The sequence below is a fragment of the Vanessa cardui genome, chromosome 14 (assembly GCF_905220365.1).
Source record: "Vanessa cardui chromosome 14, ilVanCard2.1, whole genome shotgun sequence".
Taxonomy (NCBI): Eukaryota; Metazoa; Arthropoda; class Insecta; order Lepidoptera; family Nymphalidae; genus Vanessa; species Vanessa cardui.
In genome coordinates this window covers 9,736,195-9,754,181 of record NC_061136.1, presented here as the reverse complement: position 1 = coordinate 9,754,181, position 17,987 = coordinate 9,736,195, and the positions used below count along the sequence as shown (strand labels likewise).

Here is a 17,987-nt window from a genome sequence, read left to right as displayed (position 1 = left end):
GACAAATGATTGACGTACATATTTTTTGTACATTTTTATAGTATATTTCTTTGCAGCATTAATAGACTCTCAAATTAAGTAATAATATTCGCATTGTAATAGTTAGAGAGACTTAAAATACATAAACGGTTTAAAGTAAGTACTAATTGTAGGTTTTGTAATACAGTTATAACAATAATATTGTTTTTGAGAAGGTATTAAACGAAGAACTCTTGGCAAATCCATGCATATCACTTAAATTTAATTTAATATGGAAGGTTTGTTAAAATATCAATAATAACGATGATGAAGGAATCAATTATAATTAAACGCATCTCAAATAGCGCTAAATAGTTTGCTAGCGGTATTAGTATAGTAGTGTATCTTGCGAGAGATTGCATAGTTCTGAACGGATGGTTTTATAATATAGGTACATATATTTATATCTTTCATAATACCGTGGCGGAAAACCGTTATTATAATCGTGACGAGTTGTCGAGTATAAAAGGTTGAGTTAAAATTAATTACTTTAATTATGTATGCAAAGTAATTGAATGCATGTTAGTCATAATCAGGGTGCTTATATGCGTTGTATACTACTACCATATACGGTATCTAATAAACCATTTATTTATCAGTGATAAAATAATATACTTACAATAAAGATGAACTTACAACAGAAATTATTTAATTAAATTACAAAATTTAAGTTGTAATACTTTTTAAGAAGTAAGTTTACCTGAATAAGTTGAGAAAAAATTATATTTTTTTTTCTGGCCGGTCATTGTTTTGTTGCTATTGTTCAAAATGTCTTTACTTATTTTCCAAGAAATATTTGAAAGCATTGCGTCAAGTAACGGATTCCTGTGTAACAAAAGTCTTTGAATGAAAGGGTTGTTTTTCTTAGCAGAGAAATAAAGGGGTTTAAGGGCTTTGGTCATTGTCACCCTTTCTTTGTTCATTGTTCTGTAGAATAAAAGATTGCACAAATTGTCGTTTTGTGTAATATTTTTTAATATTCAATGGAAACAGGGTATCTATTGTTCTTATTGACCACGGAGATGTGATTGTTTTCGTCCAATGGCAAAAAGTGCACAATTAAAGTTAAGTAAACTTATTATTTGAAGTCCAAATATTGTATTTATTATATCTAATTAATTTATCTCACATAACGGCGTCAGTTATTAACTGGGAAAGCATATTCTTTAACGCCTCCTCCGCCGCGGGTGCGAGCCTGTATCCGCGTTACCCATTACAAAACTCGTTTACATGTTTCCCTAAAATCGTGTTTATGTAAAATAAACAGGCACATATTTTCCCCTCGTATCATGACAAAAAAATGTGAAAAGAACAATATCACATCTAAATTTAAAAATCCAATCTCAGCGTGGCATCAGAGCCGAGTCCCGACATTCCTCCTTTTTATCCTCCAAGCCTTATCCTACACGGCATAAATCGCCTCGACCCGTATAACTCTCGCCGGCCATTAAAAAGATAAACAACTTAATATAAGCATAATAATAAACAACACGGAGTCGACTTAGTTAGATCCCCGTATACAAGCGCTCATAATTTTATTTATTCACGAAACCGTAAATATCTTTAGGAATAATTCCGAAGGCTTTTTGCGGGGATTAAGGGGGCGCTGCGGGCCTGAGAAAATTATATTCGGCTATAACAGTTATCATGCATCACCTGGAAGACGCTTAATGCGCCTTTTCGCAATCTCGAGAGCGGCGCGAGAGACGCCACGCTCAAATTACTTTTTCAAAGTATTTACATGTAAATAGAGTTAGCGCGTTACTAAGTTTGCGGTGCGCCAAAGGAGATGCGTCCGTCTTATCTGTCTAGGGTACCTATTTTATGACCCTACCTTCTATAACTACATGTAAATTACACTCCGTATATATTCAGCTATAATTATACATAAATAATATCTTTGATTTACTGTCGTGGACAACTATTATTGGTATTTATTATCACATTGATTTATAACGCATAATGTTATTGTATTATTGACTATTATTTGTATCATTGCAGAGTAAAGTTATCAAATGTCGGTAATTAATAAAAACAATGATATCTGCTTGAGCTATAGCAGGTCCCGACTATCGATTCTTATATATTATCGCTGTTGTTATACGCACGGGACATGTAGATTGCATTAAAACGAAAGATATTCTAAAATTATTCATAGCACGTCATTGCTTTCACACAAAGATTAATCCGAATATCTTTTGCGATTCAGCCGGCGCACCAGAAACACTTTCGCGTATGTAATATCATTTAAAAACACGCCCTATACGTAAAGCTTGTATAATTATCATCCATTTTACTTATAAACTTTCATAACGGCCTATACGTCGACTTAACCTCTACTTTCGGGGGTGAGTCGCCCCCTCTAGGGGTAAGCGTGCCTCCACGCCTTATAATGGGAGTCTAAGAAAAACGGGTGCACGGTGTGGAATAGAAAACGCTCCTTTGGAAATAGCTTCGGCGGAAAGCTACCGATTTATGCGAGCTACGGGATCCGCTGAGAAAATATCCGAGAGCGGATTTTTAATGGGGCCATTGTTTCTATTTTAAGCGCGGCGTGCGAATGGAATACTCAAGTTCGACTCGTTTTGTTGTTTTCTTAATGTTATGTGCTTAGCGGGCCTGCGTACAGACGATGATGTGATACTGTTCACTGTTAGTCGCTCCACGGATTTGGGTTAATGTTGTTAAGCACAACGCAAATTTGATATCATAAACTCGCTTTAAAAATATTCGAAATATTACAGTGAAATATTTTATGATGACCAAAATATCCAAAAAAAATAAAATAATGACAATGTAAGTAAAAGGTTTTAATAATTTACATGGAATTTGAATTCTTTGCCTTTTTATCAAATTACATCAACGTGTCCATTCTTAATAAATCTGCAATTGTTACAAATGTCAATAATGTATCAAGTTAAGCTAAATCTTTTCAAAATTCAGACTTTACCTTAAAACTAAAAAGAATAAAATCAGATATCTATACTAGATTGATTTTTTCCTCACAAAAGTATGTGCAAAATTGAATTGAATCGGTTGTGTAAGATTCAGTTGAAAAACTTGACTTATACTTACGTACCTCCTTACTTGTAAAGTAAAGTGATTAATTTAAAAATCAAATAATCAAAATCAATTAACGCGAACTTTTATCATCTAAGTAACTTTTTATGAGTAAAATGAATAAATAAATATTATATAAGTATAAATCTAATATAAATATTTAAATATACGTATATTTTTTATGAAATTCGCTCCGACCTTGCCATAATTAAGTAGGTATATAAACAAATTAAAATTCTTTGTATAGTGTGTTTCTTTAGCTTAGCATACAAAACATAAGATTTACATTAAAAATGTATTATCTTAGTAAGCAGCGAGAACCCTTTTAAAGTATTCATGGCCGGTAGTCGATCTTCTGAAAAAAAAATTATTTCCGAAAATGGATGTTTTTAAATATTGAAAATCGGGTATTTCCCAAGCGTTTGAATTCAAATTCCTAATTTCAAATTGAAATTATAATCGTTTACGTAATTAATAACTAAGCTTGTTTAATTATTTATTAACCTCGTAAATTGAACGAGACTTAAATGTTAAGTTTATCAAAAAAAAAAATCCTTAAAGAATCCATTACAAGTTTAAATTGAGCCATAAAGTCAATTAACGTCTAATCCAAATATCACACGATGCCGCTCGAAATTATTATCTCAAAAAATAACGAACATAACCTATTTCTGTATGCGTTCCGTAATCATCGATGTCATTTTTCATCTCCGGAAGAAATAAAAATGCCTAAAATAATGAACTAATAACATACCGGGCTCGTTCGACCCAAAGCCACCGAAAGCAAAATATATTAGTAGGCAAGTAACACATCGTTCCGTCGGTATAATGAACATGGCTCCCTCTAGCGGGGGCCATTAATCAACCCCCGTGCCCGCGCACCCTTCTTACTCCCCTCAAAAAAGCCCCCCTCTGCCCCTCCGTACAACGTTTCCAATTCATCACGAAACCCCGCCCTTGACAACTCTATATGAGAAAGCCGCGGTCTTTTAGTCGCTTGCCGCTGCGCCTTGTAACGAACTATGGCAGCTGACTTGTTTCTTTTCAAGCAACCTGGCCCAGAAATCCCTAGCCGTTTTATATGAAGTCGCTTGTAACGCTCACAGATTTCTGCGTCGGCGAGTGTATTTTCTTGTAATGTCGGCTTGGTAGTGTGGCGGCCATTATAAATAAATTTCGCCACACTTTGTCTTTTAATATCGATACCTTGTTTTTATTGAGTTTGTACTTTCTTACAATGTGATTTGTATGAACAACTAAGTATCAAAAAGTCACTTTAAAAATATTCGAAATATTTAATTACATCAAAAAATCATATGACCTTAGGATAATGTAAGTACACTAAGGTGTTAGTGTAAAATGTTTTCATAATTTATATGGTGCCGGAAATAATTTTTACCTTTTTCTTTAGTATTTTTTAAATGTTGAAAAAGAGTAACTACTGAGTTTCTTGCCGGTTCTTCTCGGTAGAATCTACTTTCCGAACCGGTGGTAGCTTCACTTAATTGTTAATTGACGATTCAAAAGTGCTTATAGTAAAAGCCCACAATGATGATGAATAAAGTTTATTTTGAGGTAGTAGTGCTAGGTACACACTGGAATAAGCGGTAATTGTAAAACCGGCTTTACAATAGTTAATAATTTATCAAGTTAATCAAAACCGTTTGTAAATGCTTTTGCTTAAAAATAAAAACCAACTTCGGTATCGACGTTGTACAGCCGACTGAAATCGCATGGATGTGCTAGAATAGATTTTAAATTATACGTGTGCTTTATAAATGTTTTTACAGTAAGAACATAGAAATATAATTATCCATTTTAACTCAGTATTAAGAATATGTATGATTTACATTTTCATCTTACTATAGAAAGGTATTAGATCGTGCATTGTATGTATATTTTTTACCTAATTTATTAATTGAAATTAAGTTATTTTCTCGTATACTTGTAAGAGTTCAAGGCTACTTACTACAAAGCGATCGTAAATATAAGTAAAGATACATAAGTAGAATATTTGTATGCCTGTATCAGCACCAGGCGCAATTGCAGTGTAATTGCTTGGCACATTTAGTGCATATAAATTGCTATTCATTGTGGTCGATTGAGACTGTTTACACTGTTCGTAATATACCGAGCAATATGTGCATGTATGTACATTATTTGGTATAGTCATTTTATTTTATAATTTTCTTATTTTAATAGAGTTGTTTCATGCAATTGTAGTTTTAGTTAAGAATATAGTTTCGGATATATTTGTGTTGGTTAAGCTTTCCCGACGTATTTATTTATGATAATACTTTAGTAACAATGTATATGTTAGATATATTTTATGATTGAAAAACAAATATCGTCTGTTAAATTAAAACATACCTACTTTAATTAAGCTGGTCCTTTCGGACACTTTTGAATCTTCTATGTTTAATTCAAAGCAATTCTTCTTTACAAGATGATAGTGGAACATGTAAAATTGCTTACATGTATGTAGATTCTACAACATACTAAAAGTAACTCTTTTCAACTAAAAAAAAATATATAAGTCAATAACAAAATTTCAAACACCTTGTTTGCATTATTTCTCATTAGCAATCGTATGCGCGATTTTCCTTATAAATAAATATAATTTAAACTTATTAATTAACAAAGTAAAAACAGTATGCGTAATTTTGTTATAAAATTAGTTTAGAATATTAGTTTAACCTTAGCAATAATAAAACGTTGAAATAAAACTAGTTTTAACGGATTTAAAATCGCGTATATTAATTTTTATTTTTATTTTTATCATCCCGACGTTTCGAGCACTTTACAGCTTTCGTGGTCACGGGTAGACTGTTTTACTTCAATGTGTAATAATCGCGAAAATCTAAGAAAATAACAAAATAGTTTATGAGTTTAAATTTCCAAATAAAAAGTGTATATATGTGTACCTAAGTGGTTATATGCGAACTAATAAATTCATATAAAAACCTCTCGAGTGATAAATACAAAAGTAAAAATGTCTTAATTGTCAAATGTACTTATACGGCTAGGAATAACAAAATATTAACGAATGTTCTTCTATGGAAGAACAATGAAAACAAAAGAACGGCTACCTAATTATTAAGTCTAGTGCCGACGGGGCAAGTACCGGTTCTTTTCGAATAATTAAAAACACAAAATACCTTAAAAAATGTTAAACATGAAATACCTTTAGTAAAATTTATGAGAAAGTTTACTCTATAAAACAATAGAATGCACAATTGACAAAACAATACGAGCAATACAATATTGCTTAATATTTATTGTACGTACACCAGAGAAAGGCACAACAAATACCTATAAATATAAGTTGTACAAAGAGGAGGGTTGAAGTTTGAGGGATTTGAGGTTTGTTATTAAGTTCTTTATAATCAAGATTTTAAACTAAGTAATTATTATTAATTTGCCCGGGTCAACATATTTTGGTTTTAATTTAATATTATATTTAATATAATTCTAAATTACCAGATATTGCACGAAATGAATAATTAATGATAAACTAAGAATACTTCATTATTTTTTTGTACTGTTACAATTCGTATTTTCTTTAAAAAAATTTAAACTGGTCGTTAAAAGTAAGACGCACATTAGGAATCGTTTCCAAACACTTTCCGTAATGAGAACGATCGCAAGTTCAACCAGTATACTCAGAACACTGCTTCCGATCTAAGTTTTAAGTTACAAACAAAAACTAAACAGTAATAAGGCTGTTTTTACTGATAGGTTGGATTTGTGTAGGCACGTTATTCTACCCAAATCCAGAGGTTACTTCACCCAATCATCACTTATTTATTCTACCGCTAAATTGTTTGTATTAAAAGTATTGTTGAGTTCTGGAATAAAGGGTGAGTGATCTCAGTTACTAATGGTAGATTTCAATTCACCATGGCATAAATTGTATGGTTAATGTTATCAATAAGTGGTGACCACTTACCATCACGTAACTCATTTACCAGATCGTCTACATATTACAAATAAAAAAGGGACGTATTCTAATTATAAAATAATAATACTTATAATTGCAATTCAAACGATTTTATCCGATAATCGCTTTTAAATTGCACCCATATACAAGAACAGCACCAGTGTAGCTAGTTTATTTGCAATAAAGAAAGTGGAATCGCGACTTGCGCTCCAATTACCGGGATATACGCGGCAATCCCGGTGACGAGTTGCTTCGTCCGGGGAAAGGGGCAATTATACCTATACGAGTATATTGCAAAAACATCGACATAAATCGACTCAGTTATATATAAATAAAGAAATGTGATATAATTGCTCCTTGCTTACTTTTTTCGCAACATATAAGTATTAATCGTACTTGTTGATTGTAAAAAAATGTACCACCGATTTGAAAGAATCACTACAGAGATGTGAAGAAACGGCGATGAATGCTCGATGTGATTTGGTTTTTTTTTTCTACAATTGTAGCCCTGGAAGCGATCATTTCATTCCCTAGGTGTCTAATAATAAAACGATAAGATGTCATTAGCTATTATCGAAACACATACGTTAACGATTAACATTTTTTTTAATTAAATTTATATTTGGTGGTAAGGCTTTGTGCAAGTCCGCCTGGGTACCACCTACTCATCGGTTGTTCTACCGCCAAATAACAATACTCAGTATTGTTGTGTTCCGGTTTTTAAGGGTGAGTGAGCCAGTGTAACTACAGGCACAAGGGACATAACATCTTAGTTCCCAAGGTTTGTGGCATATTGACGATGTAAGGAATAGTTAACATTTTTTACAGCTTCATGGTCTATAGGGGATGGTGACCACTTACCATCAGGTGGCCCATATGCTCGTCCGCCAACCTATACCATAAAATAAAAAACATCAAAAATAGACATTGAACTAATTTGATTTCGAGAATAATTCCTTTAACGTCAGGTGTATAATTCTTTGCAGTATTTATCGAAGCGAATCTTGGAAAACACATTTTCTTGAGCCCCGAAAGGCGATACGAGCGCAGGCGGGACCGCTCCCTCGGGGCCTACACACTAGTTTTTCCCAGCATATCTTATTGCTCTTTTGTTGATACCCCGGGTCGTTAGTTTCATCGCCCGGGGTCGTCTAGAAGACCCCGCGACGAAGGATTTCAGAAGGCTTAGTTTGGATATAGAAATGTCGCTATTTTATTGCCAAATAGACATCAGCTCGTCAGGATCTTGTTTTTTTTTTTTTTTATTTACACTTTTACACGTAAAATTATTTTCATAAACTACACATTAACAACCATTTCATAAAATTGTTTAATATATCAATAGCTTCTGAAATTCGACGACATCGACGGTATCATTTTGAAAATCAACTTTCTTAAGAAATTATGTAAGCCAGTTCCTCTAATTCAAATAAACTTCGCCCCAGCTGTATGTATATCTGTAAATTGTTTTAGTTTAAATTTAACAAAGCAATTATTCAACAAAGTTCCAGCTGAGACCGTGTTATACGAAAGGATTAAAACATTCAAATCAAACAGACAGTTTTACAAGTGGGGATAGCCCCTCGAAAGACGACCCTTTCCTTATTTATTCATCCGAGGAAAAAACTTGTTTTGTTTACTCCCCTCCGTGAGAGGGAGGGAGGTCAGAAATACGCTTCGGTAGCAACTTTGCCGATTTACTACGACCTTAAGAAGATATTTTTGCTTGTTTTGGTGTAGTAAATCCTGAACGTATCTCCTTTCAGAATTGACTGTTCTGTGCAATAGTCGTTTATTTTCTTAGTTATTTATAAAAATGCTACAACATATAGGACATTTTTGTACTAAATAATATAAATATATTCTTAAAAATAAAATACAATATACATGACCTGTGGATATCAGGGAGCTCTTAGCTATTTATGTCTAGCTTACAACTAGTTGTTGGAAGTGTTTAAGTACTTAACATATTAAAATAAAAATTGTTCAGAAAATTTTGCTTGAATATACCATATACTTATATTTATCTATATTAATTGATTGTCATGTCGGTTTGTGTCTGTATGGCCAATGAATTGCATGTTGGCGATAATTTTAGTAGCTCTTATAGAATCATGATCTTCTCATAAAGATATATGTAATTAGGCTAAATATGTTAATAATGTATTTTTAAAAATATAACTGCCATGGCGATATTGTTATTACATTAATAATTAATTCGGCACGAATGAAATGCAACTAAGAAGAATAGTTCAAGCAAATAACGATCCCATTTAACACAAATACTTTGAAACTACAATTCTAAGTAAACACAAATGTAAATCACAATTTTATCGCAGACTGTTCGAGGAAAAGTAGGAAACAAGGAAATTTAGTATTATCCTGTACTTGTGAACAAATAATGGCTAATTTAGTTAAAATAATAACCATAATAAAGTACAGTATATGTTGAAAAATAGTCATAAAAATGTTGTAACATCGTTGTATCGTAGTTTATATATTTCATGCAGATAGATTCGGGTGGTTTGTATTAATGAGTTTATTAAAAAAAATATATATTTATTCAGATCTTAACAATATCTAATGCTAAAGTATATACATGAAATGTCAATGAAATTCTTGATATTCAATTTAGATCGTGATATATTACACTGCGATTGTACTCATTGCTATCCTTACATATTTAAGTTTTCTGCATTCGTTATATATTTAAAATGCAAGTATATAATTAGTGTGCTTGTTTAAAGAGTTTATTCAAATAGCCTAAAATCCTAGAATATCTAGCTCGTAATGAAACGGCACCCTCAGCTGAGTCTCATACCGACGTCGTACAAAGTTTGCCTTTACACAAGCTCTCAAAGTTTCATGGAATTATTTTAGTAAAATTGAATTGAATTTTGTATCCTATCCGTATTTTAGTGTCTCATTATTTTTGAAGTAATATTGAATAACATTATTAGGTAATTTTTATTTCTCTTAATATATTATAAGGTAATATGTATATGAAGGTTGAAGATACAAAGAATAATTTTTAAACGGGCTTATAATTAAATTAATATACAAAGATGACTTGCTTATAATAATAACATTCGTTTAAAATTATTACATGTTTGGTATTAAGTAGCATCATTATTTAAAAAAATATATGAACATTTAGAATTTATTTATATAACTACGAGTACGTATTATCAGTAACCACCCATAATAATTACTTGGGATTTACTATCCTCCACATTTAAATAAATACGCAAAGTTTGGGTAGTTCTGGTTTCTGTTATTCCACCCTAGAGCTACCCTTTTTAAGGGGATTTCTTTATGTTGTGAGAGCTCATTCATGGCGTCCATCAAGGCGATTCCGAGCATCGTTACGGTCGCGGGAAATGTAGCGAAATCATCGCTTCACTGCCGCGCTACTTTCGCTATTGAACATATTGTACCTACTGAAACCTTATTGTAGGTACGATGTTTGATTCTATTTGTACCACCGATTTGAATCGCTTAACATCTTGATTGGTGCGAGCTTTCTCTTTCATCGTGTTTCTTTGAAGAAAATTTACTACTAAAAGAACAGGGTTGTTTGTGTAATACTATATAAATTAAATGTTTATAAATTATACTTTGAGAAGAAATGATTTAATTTTGGAAACTCATTTCAAAACAAACAAAAATAATTTGAATTAAAAGGTCCTGCGGTTAAAGATTGTTGAAATCGTAACAGACTTTGTGGACATTTTGCGGCGAGAAATTTACTTTTAATAAAGGCCGCAATAGAACCTCTGCAGCCGTCGCTCCGTCGATATTACACGACGAACACCCACTAATGTTCTCTTTTCGTATTACATTCAAGAATTATTATATACTTTCGGTCCACAATCTCGGTCTTACAGCTTTTATATATATTCGGTACTGTATACAGAAAACAACTAGTTATTCTTTTGTTATTTTAATATCTATAAAAAGCAGAAGCATCTTAACCGTTAATTGCAACCGCATGTTCCGTAATATTTAGTCAACCCTCCTAAATGACTCGTCCTAACAAAATAATATAGTGCAGGTCTGCCGGTCGTAATGACCACGCGACTCCGGCTACGTCGGCTACAATTAAGATCGGCGACTTCCTATGTAGTTAATCCGAAAATACGTGCGTTGGGAGATTATTGGCTGTAAATGACATTTATGGGAACGTTTATTTTGCGACGTGGAATGAAAGCTAATGCTGCAAAATCGTTAATTTCTTTCTTATACTAACATACTATTTGCTCTTTAATTAAAAATACTAATTCAATTAAATTAATATCCAATAAAAATACATTCAATTATAAAAATCGATTGTGTCGATTGTAGTATTGTAACGAAAAGAGTGACTTTCTTTTAAAAAGTTAACGAGTAAAATTCAGTGGATATCGCGAGTACCTAATAAGGGGTATAGAGAGAAGGCTCCAGTCCGGCACGTCGGCTTTATGGACCGTTAGTGCTACTGAAATCAATAAAAGTGCCGGAATGTACCGCACATGCGCAATAGAGACACCAGCTCGTACTGAGTCAGCTACATTCATTTTATAGCCACTTGTATTTGTGTCTATGGCCACTTTGTACTCTTTACTGTTGACGGAGTAAAAAGAGGGAAAAAATTAATTGGTACGGGTCGTAAATACCATCAGCGGTATTAGGGGGTTGGTTTTTTAAGATCTAAAGTATAATTTGATGTTTTAATAGCTCTATCTTTTTGATATTTTAATATATATTAAGTAAGCAATAATTGTTATAATAACATCATACGCTGTGTCAATGGCTAAACAAAAATTTATTATATGCCTAAGACCAAATGTAAATTATTGTTAAGGATATTTTTTTATAGATAAAGTTATTTGTAAGTTACAAAACGATCTCACGCTGTGACTAATAGACGCTGCGCTCACACAGTCCTATAAATTAGTATTACATTTAATTTATAAAGCCATTTTTAGTTACGCCCACAAGAAAAGGTCGATTGAGCTTTATATACAACTGCATGAAGCCATTTACTGATTATGTAATTTATTACGTCCATTAATTTGATATCATCTTCGCGTTAATTGGATTTCAATACACTCAGGCATTTTTTGCATAAAACTGCATAACTTTCTGTATTTGATACGACAAAATATATTTCTTTATAAATTTACTTTATATAGATTCTGTTCGAATCTGATCTGTATCTGAATCTGTTATACCGCCGACTTTGTTCCTGAATATGTGTTAAATAAAGTAAATATATTTTTCGTTTATACTTTTATTACTTTACTGTGAAATTGAAGTTACTGTTTAGTTTTTTGATCGAATGATGATCTTAGATAACTAAATACCATTTTGATAGATAACATTTTTATAAATAATCTGTTTTGATGTTCTATATCGAAATGAAAACATAAAATGATTGTGTGATTATTTATCTTTAATAAATAATTTCAAATAATATGTTAGACATAGTTTATGTTATCGCCAATTTATTGCTGCTAGGACACTTTGCGAAGCATTTATGAGGCTATTATGAAGCGTTATACACTCAAATCACTTTTATTGATTCGCCTGATCGTCAATTTTCCTAAAGTCATCATGACAGAACTGATACGGTCTTTAACGACAATACAATTAATTAAAAAGACGTAAAAACGGCGTTTATATACGCGGGGACTATAAAGACTAAGTTTTATACGCCGTAAAAGCGATTGTTAAGTTCCCTGACGACGTCGATACTGCCTCGGGAGGGCAGAGCTCGGGCGGACCGATTATACGAATATAAGAAGCCGAAAGTGGCTAACGGAATCTGATATGATTTAAATCCTGATTGAAACTTGAAATTACATATGATAGAGTGGTTTTTCTAGTTAATATGTTTAAATTTCATTTAAAATTATTTTCGTGTTTAAAACATTTTTTTTTTAGTATTTACTGGGAACAACAAAACTTAATTCTATAACGCATCTAAAGTTATAGAATTAATGTAGGTAAAAAAAAACCATTCGGAACTGGCTGCAGATATTTGACACTCAATAAGTAATCTTAATTATATTTATAATGCCGCAAACATACAGACAACATGAAACGAAATCTAAGACCATTCCATAAAACACAAACAAAAGAATATTATTATTAAATTATTCTAAGGCTCAAATCACTTTGTAACGTGTTTACTTACAAACATACTTATAATAAATCGTTTAAGAATGAAACATACTTAGAAACTATTTTCATAAAGCGCATTGTGTTATATGAAATATCTTTAAGGTAGACGCATAAACAACATTTATGTGCAAAACACAGCACTAAATCACATTTATACAGTGGAACAACGCAAACATCGCATAAAAGCAATTTTAGATCAAAGCTAGATGTCTCAAGCGACGTATAAAAGTGATTTATTCGTGTTAAAGGAAACTTTGAACGAAAATTTTGATTTTTAAATAAACCATTAAAGAAAAAGTTCCGGACCATTTGAGGCGGGTTATTGTACCACTATTGAGCGCCATTGTTGACTGCAACGTGGAATTTGAGACGACGATATAGAAGCCATAGAAGTGACAGTATTTGTTTTCATTTAATATATATTAATTTGTACTTTCAATTACAGAGAGATATAGGTTGCGAATTGTAAACTATAATAGTAGGTATCAATTTAATATCGCGAAATGAGAGATGAATTATTGTATTAGTTGCGACCCGCGACTTCGCTCGCGTTTCAAGGGTTAGTTATCACGTGATAGGCAATAAAATTAGCCTATGTCTTTGCCTAGAGTTCCAGTATGCTTCCCACCAAATTTCATCAAATTCGCTTCATTTGTTTTGGTCGTGAAAAAGCGCGACAGACACAGTTACTTTTACATTTATAATATTAGGATAGATTATTGTTTGTGACATAACAGATGTTTGCGTCATAAGATTGTATACGTAGATACATTTCAGTATCAAAACAATACGCATTATTATAATGTATAGAACTGTTTTCTTTGTATAGAAGTTGTTTAGTATATATTTCCCTTATATTAAAAGTAAGTCAAACATAAATATATAAAAACATATAATTATACGTATACATTTTAGATCAGTTCAAATTATTCAAAATTATTTCTAGTATTTTTATTTCGAGGATTCAAACATCGAGATTTGTCTCCGACTTATACTCTTTGGAATGGAGTGTTTGTAACCATTAATTTTTATGTCCGACCGCATCCTTTGATTGTAACGTATATGTGAATAAAACAGATATTATTATCTGTATTTTTATTGAGAGAATATAGATTTTAAGCGCAATCGACATTTAAAATTAGCTACACTATCTATATTTTAATAAAAATACTTTTAATGTACTTATAAATAAAAGGGTTAACAACTCGATATATAATTAATTTATCTCGTTTAAGTCCAGTTTATTTGTTTTGATTACTATTGGACTACTTGGAATTAAGATTTTAATGTAAGGAGCACTTATTTATACCAAAATGTATACTATAACGGTTTATATCGTCTAAATGTTATGTTAATCATTTTTTTTCAATGCAAATAAAGAAATTATTGAATGGTGGTTTCGTTACTTATAATATTGATTACGAATTATTTAATTTCAGAAGGAAAATGTAGAAACCCACGAGAAGACATCGCTATACCAAAATATTTGTATAAGCATACAGATATATAAAAGGTTTTTTGCTCACAAATATCTGCAATGCCAAGATTGCAGCGCTGCATGAGATATACCTAAGTCAAATATAAATGTAAGTATATAAAAAAAGATCTATTCTTACAGTGTAAGTGTAAAAATAAATATACCATTACATATAGTTAAGATTTATTTAGTTCTCATGGGACGTGCGTATTTGTGTTACATCGCTCCCCGGGTAGCGCGGGGTGGAATGGCAAACACAGGAAACGGATCCCAGGAACTTTCCCGCCGAGACGGCGAAAGGGATTCGTAGGGTGCCTTCGCACTCGGAAAATTTTCTAAAATATAGACTTCATAGTTTTATTTACAAATATAATAAATAATGCATTATGTGCAATAAATTCGAATTAAACAAATTCACTAAATGTCATTCTAGATTAGATAAATAACTAGATAAATGCTTCCAATATTTATACCTACATTCTTACACAAACGGAGTATATAGAATTAATGCTTACCGAAGACAACTATTCAATTTGTCTTTATAATTTAGTATTGAAGAGAAACATAGTTAGGAAACTTGCAAATGTGGGAAAAAATCTTGTACAATAGTTGATGATGACACTCCACGATTAACAGTGGAACAATTATAGGCTGTTACTTTATAGTCTTTCTTATCTACCGATGTTAAACTGCTATTGCTTAATCACGAATAAATATGAACATAACGCAGCATTACTGAGAAATTATTTAAACATATTCGGCGACAATTATCGTAAATACACATATTTAACGCTATACATCTTGCTTAAAACCTTCTACAGCGGAATCGTCTCTAATATCACCAAAATTATGGTGACCCTCCGTCCTCTGTTTCTTGATATGTTTATATGCATTAATACGACTTTATAGCTATGAGATAAGCATAAATCTAGCGGACGGTAAGTCTACATCCCACTTTATTGTTATATCGTTGAATTTATTTACGAAACCGAACTGTTGAGTAAGTGTAAAGAAAGTATAACGATGATTGTTTTGTAACCGTATTTTCATGTTATATTATTTGTAAAAAAAAATTAAAACTGTATTAACCAATGTAGAACCATAAAATAAAAGATAAGAATAGGTATACGTAGGACGTTGTTATTGACGAAAAAAAAATCCATCTTTCACTGACATGGTGATCTAAGTAGATCATTATCACGCACGAGCTTTATAAATAGGTAGGTATGATTATTAAAATGTCTGTAAACCTATGTTAGTGCAAACACCATATTATAACAAATATACCTAAAAATAAATATATAATATTATTTATGTTATTCAACCAAAACAAAATCAGAGCTATTTAATAATTAATGCTTTTAACTTTAGGTATATACTGGTAATAATATTCATCCTAGAAATATAAGAAACATTGTTTTGAAACATTAAAACACGAATACTCTGAGATAAGGTTAACTTTTGAAATATGCAATACGATATTAATAATTTAGAAGCATTCTACATAGTAGAGTGTTAGCTTTAAATAATTTACATTTTCTTATAACGCAATATTCAAAAGAAGGGAAGTCGGAGAGACATAAAATATGAATCCAGTGCGTCTCGGCAGTTTTGCGCACACGTTACTTGTTTATTCTTAGGGTGAGTCCTCATTTCAAACAACTGCCATGATTGCTGTGTAATAGCGTGAGATGTTTAACCTGGCTCCCCTAACCAGTTTTAAGGAGATTTAGATACTATAAACTGGTACGATGCACAGGGCCAAGTTAATTTGGTCACCATTAACCGTATTTGGTATACCAATGATCGTTTCACTAATTTCTTACGGTTGATCATAATTCCTTTGTTAATATTTGGAATCGTAGTCAAATTTATTTATTTTTCATTTATAGTAGCAGGGAGATGTGAAAGTGTGCCACTGGTAGTGGTAAATGGTTACCATTACTTATAGAGATTGGCAATATTTAGGTATTAAGTTTAAGTCTAGGGTGTTGTACAGGTACCAATCTTCTAATCATTATTTAAACTGGCTTATCTATGAAATTATATCTCATCATCTACAAGTCTGAAATATACATTATATACTCAAATAAATTTGCTAATCTTAATATGATATTTGCCATTACATAATGACATTGTTTTAAGCTCAAAAAAGGACTAATTTTCTAAGTTTAAATATAATTCAACATCATACGAATGTTAGAAGCATTATTGAAGTTCTATCTCTTATTCATAATATTTTCTTATTTGTATTGTAATAGACTTAACTATATTTTAATATCTTCTCAAACAGCTTTTTATTTAAATACCATTTTTGGAACTAAATAGAATTGATTACCTTAATTGAGTACGGTAACTGTTATTATTAAACCTGTTCTGTGTATTGTTTAATTATTATTGTTACTGATTATCATGTTGGTGGTTGATGAAAAGACTAATAAGTATAACGACACTATAAAAAAACATCAATAATGATAATTTTTACTTGAGAGACAGTTATTAAAATATAATTACTATAATTTAAGAATTCCTTATATATGGTAATGAGATTATTTTAACACGAGAAAACCATTAGAAAAATATGATCGGCAGAACAGTTCATGAACAACTTTTTAATAAAATAAGTACTTTAGAGATTCCATAAAATACATTAATACAGCACTTGTATTTTTAAGTATGAAATATGGATAGATAAAATAAATAAATGTGTGTCATAGCATGAGATGCTTGATGCTGCGTGTTTTGGCGCAGTATCAAAGTATTTTTGGCTCACATTGCAGTTCATGAATGCAGTTGCTTATGCCATTTTAAATATATTTCACTAACGACTTGTACACACATGACTCTATTTAATTATAAATATATTTAAGAAAAGTATTTTTTTAAATTTTATTATCGTTTTCGTGATCTCTTACTAAAGACACGAGAGATAAAATGTGTTGTTTTAAAAAGTTTGATAAATATAAAATAGCTGTAGTTGTAAAAAATTAACATATATTTAATTTTATTACAGATGGCCGAAAAAATAAAAATATTAGAAGGTGACGAAAAGAATGTGTAATATTTATCAGATAACATAAAAACTTAAAAACGATATTATCAAACAAAGAAAGAAAAACGAAACAAAATTGAAAACAAGCCATTGTTATGTTATACGAAGGTTCCACAAGAAAAAGGCAATCTACATGGAGGGTTGCACCGGACGCCTCCAGATGAGGAAATAAGAATTCATCCTTTCTCGCCCCGGGGGGCGCGGGGAGGGGGAGGGGGGCAAGACGGACGACGCCATTCCAAAAACCCATTATACGAGCTCCAGAGCTGTTTTCT

General features: G+C 31.5%; 1 long non-coding RNA gene across 1 annotated transcript in view; it reads left to right on the top strand.

Moving 5' to 3' along the window:
- Positions 1-14,685, top strand: part of LOC124535334 — a 73,670-nt gene extending 58,985 nt beyond the window's left edge. Inside the window, exon 3 of the long non-coding RNA XR_006966804.1 lies at positions 14,623-14,685. This is a non-coding gene — a long non-coding RNA (uncharacterized LOC124535334). The remainder of the gene's footprint in view (positions 1-14,622) is intronic.
- The last annotated feature ends 3,302 nt before the right edge of the window (positions 14,686-17,987 follow it).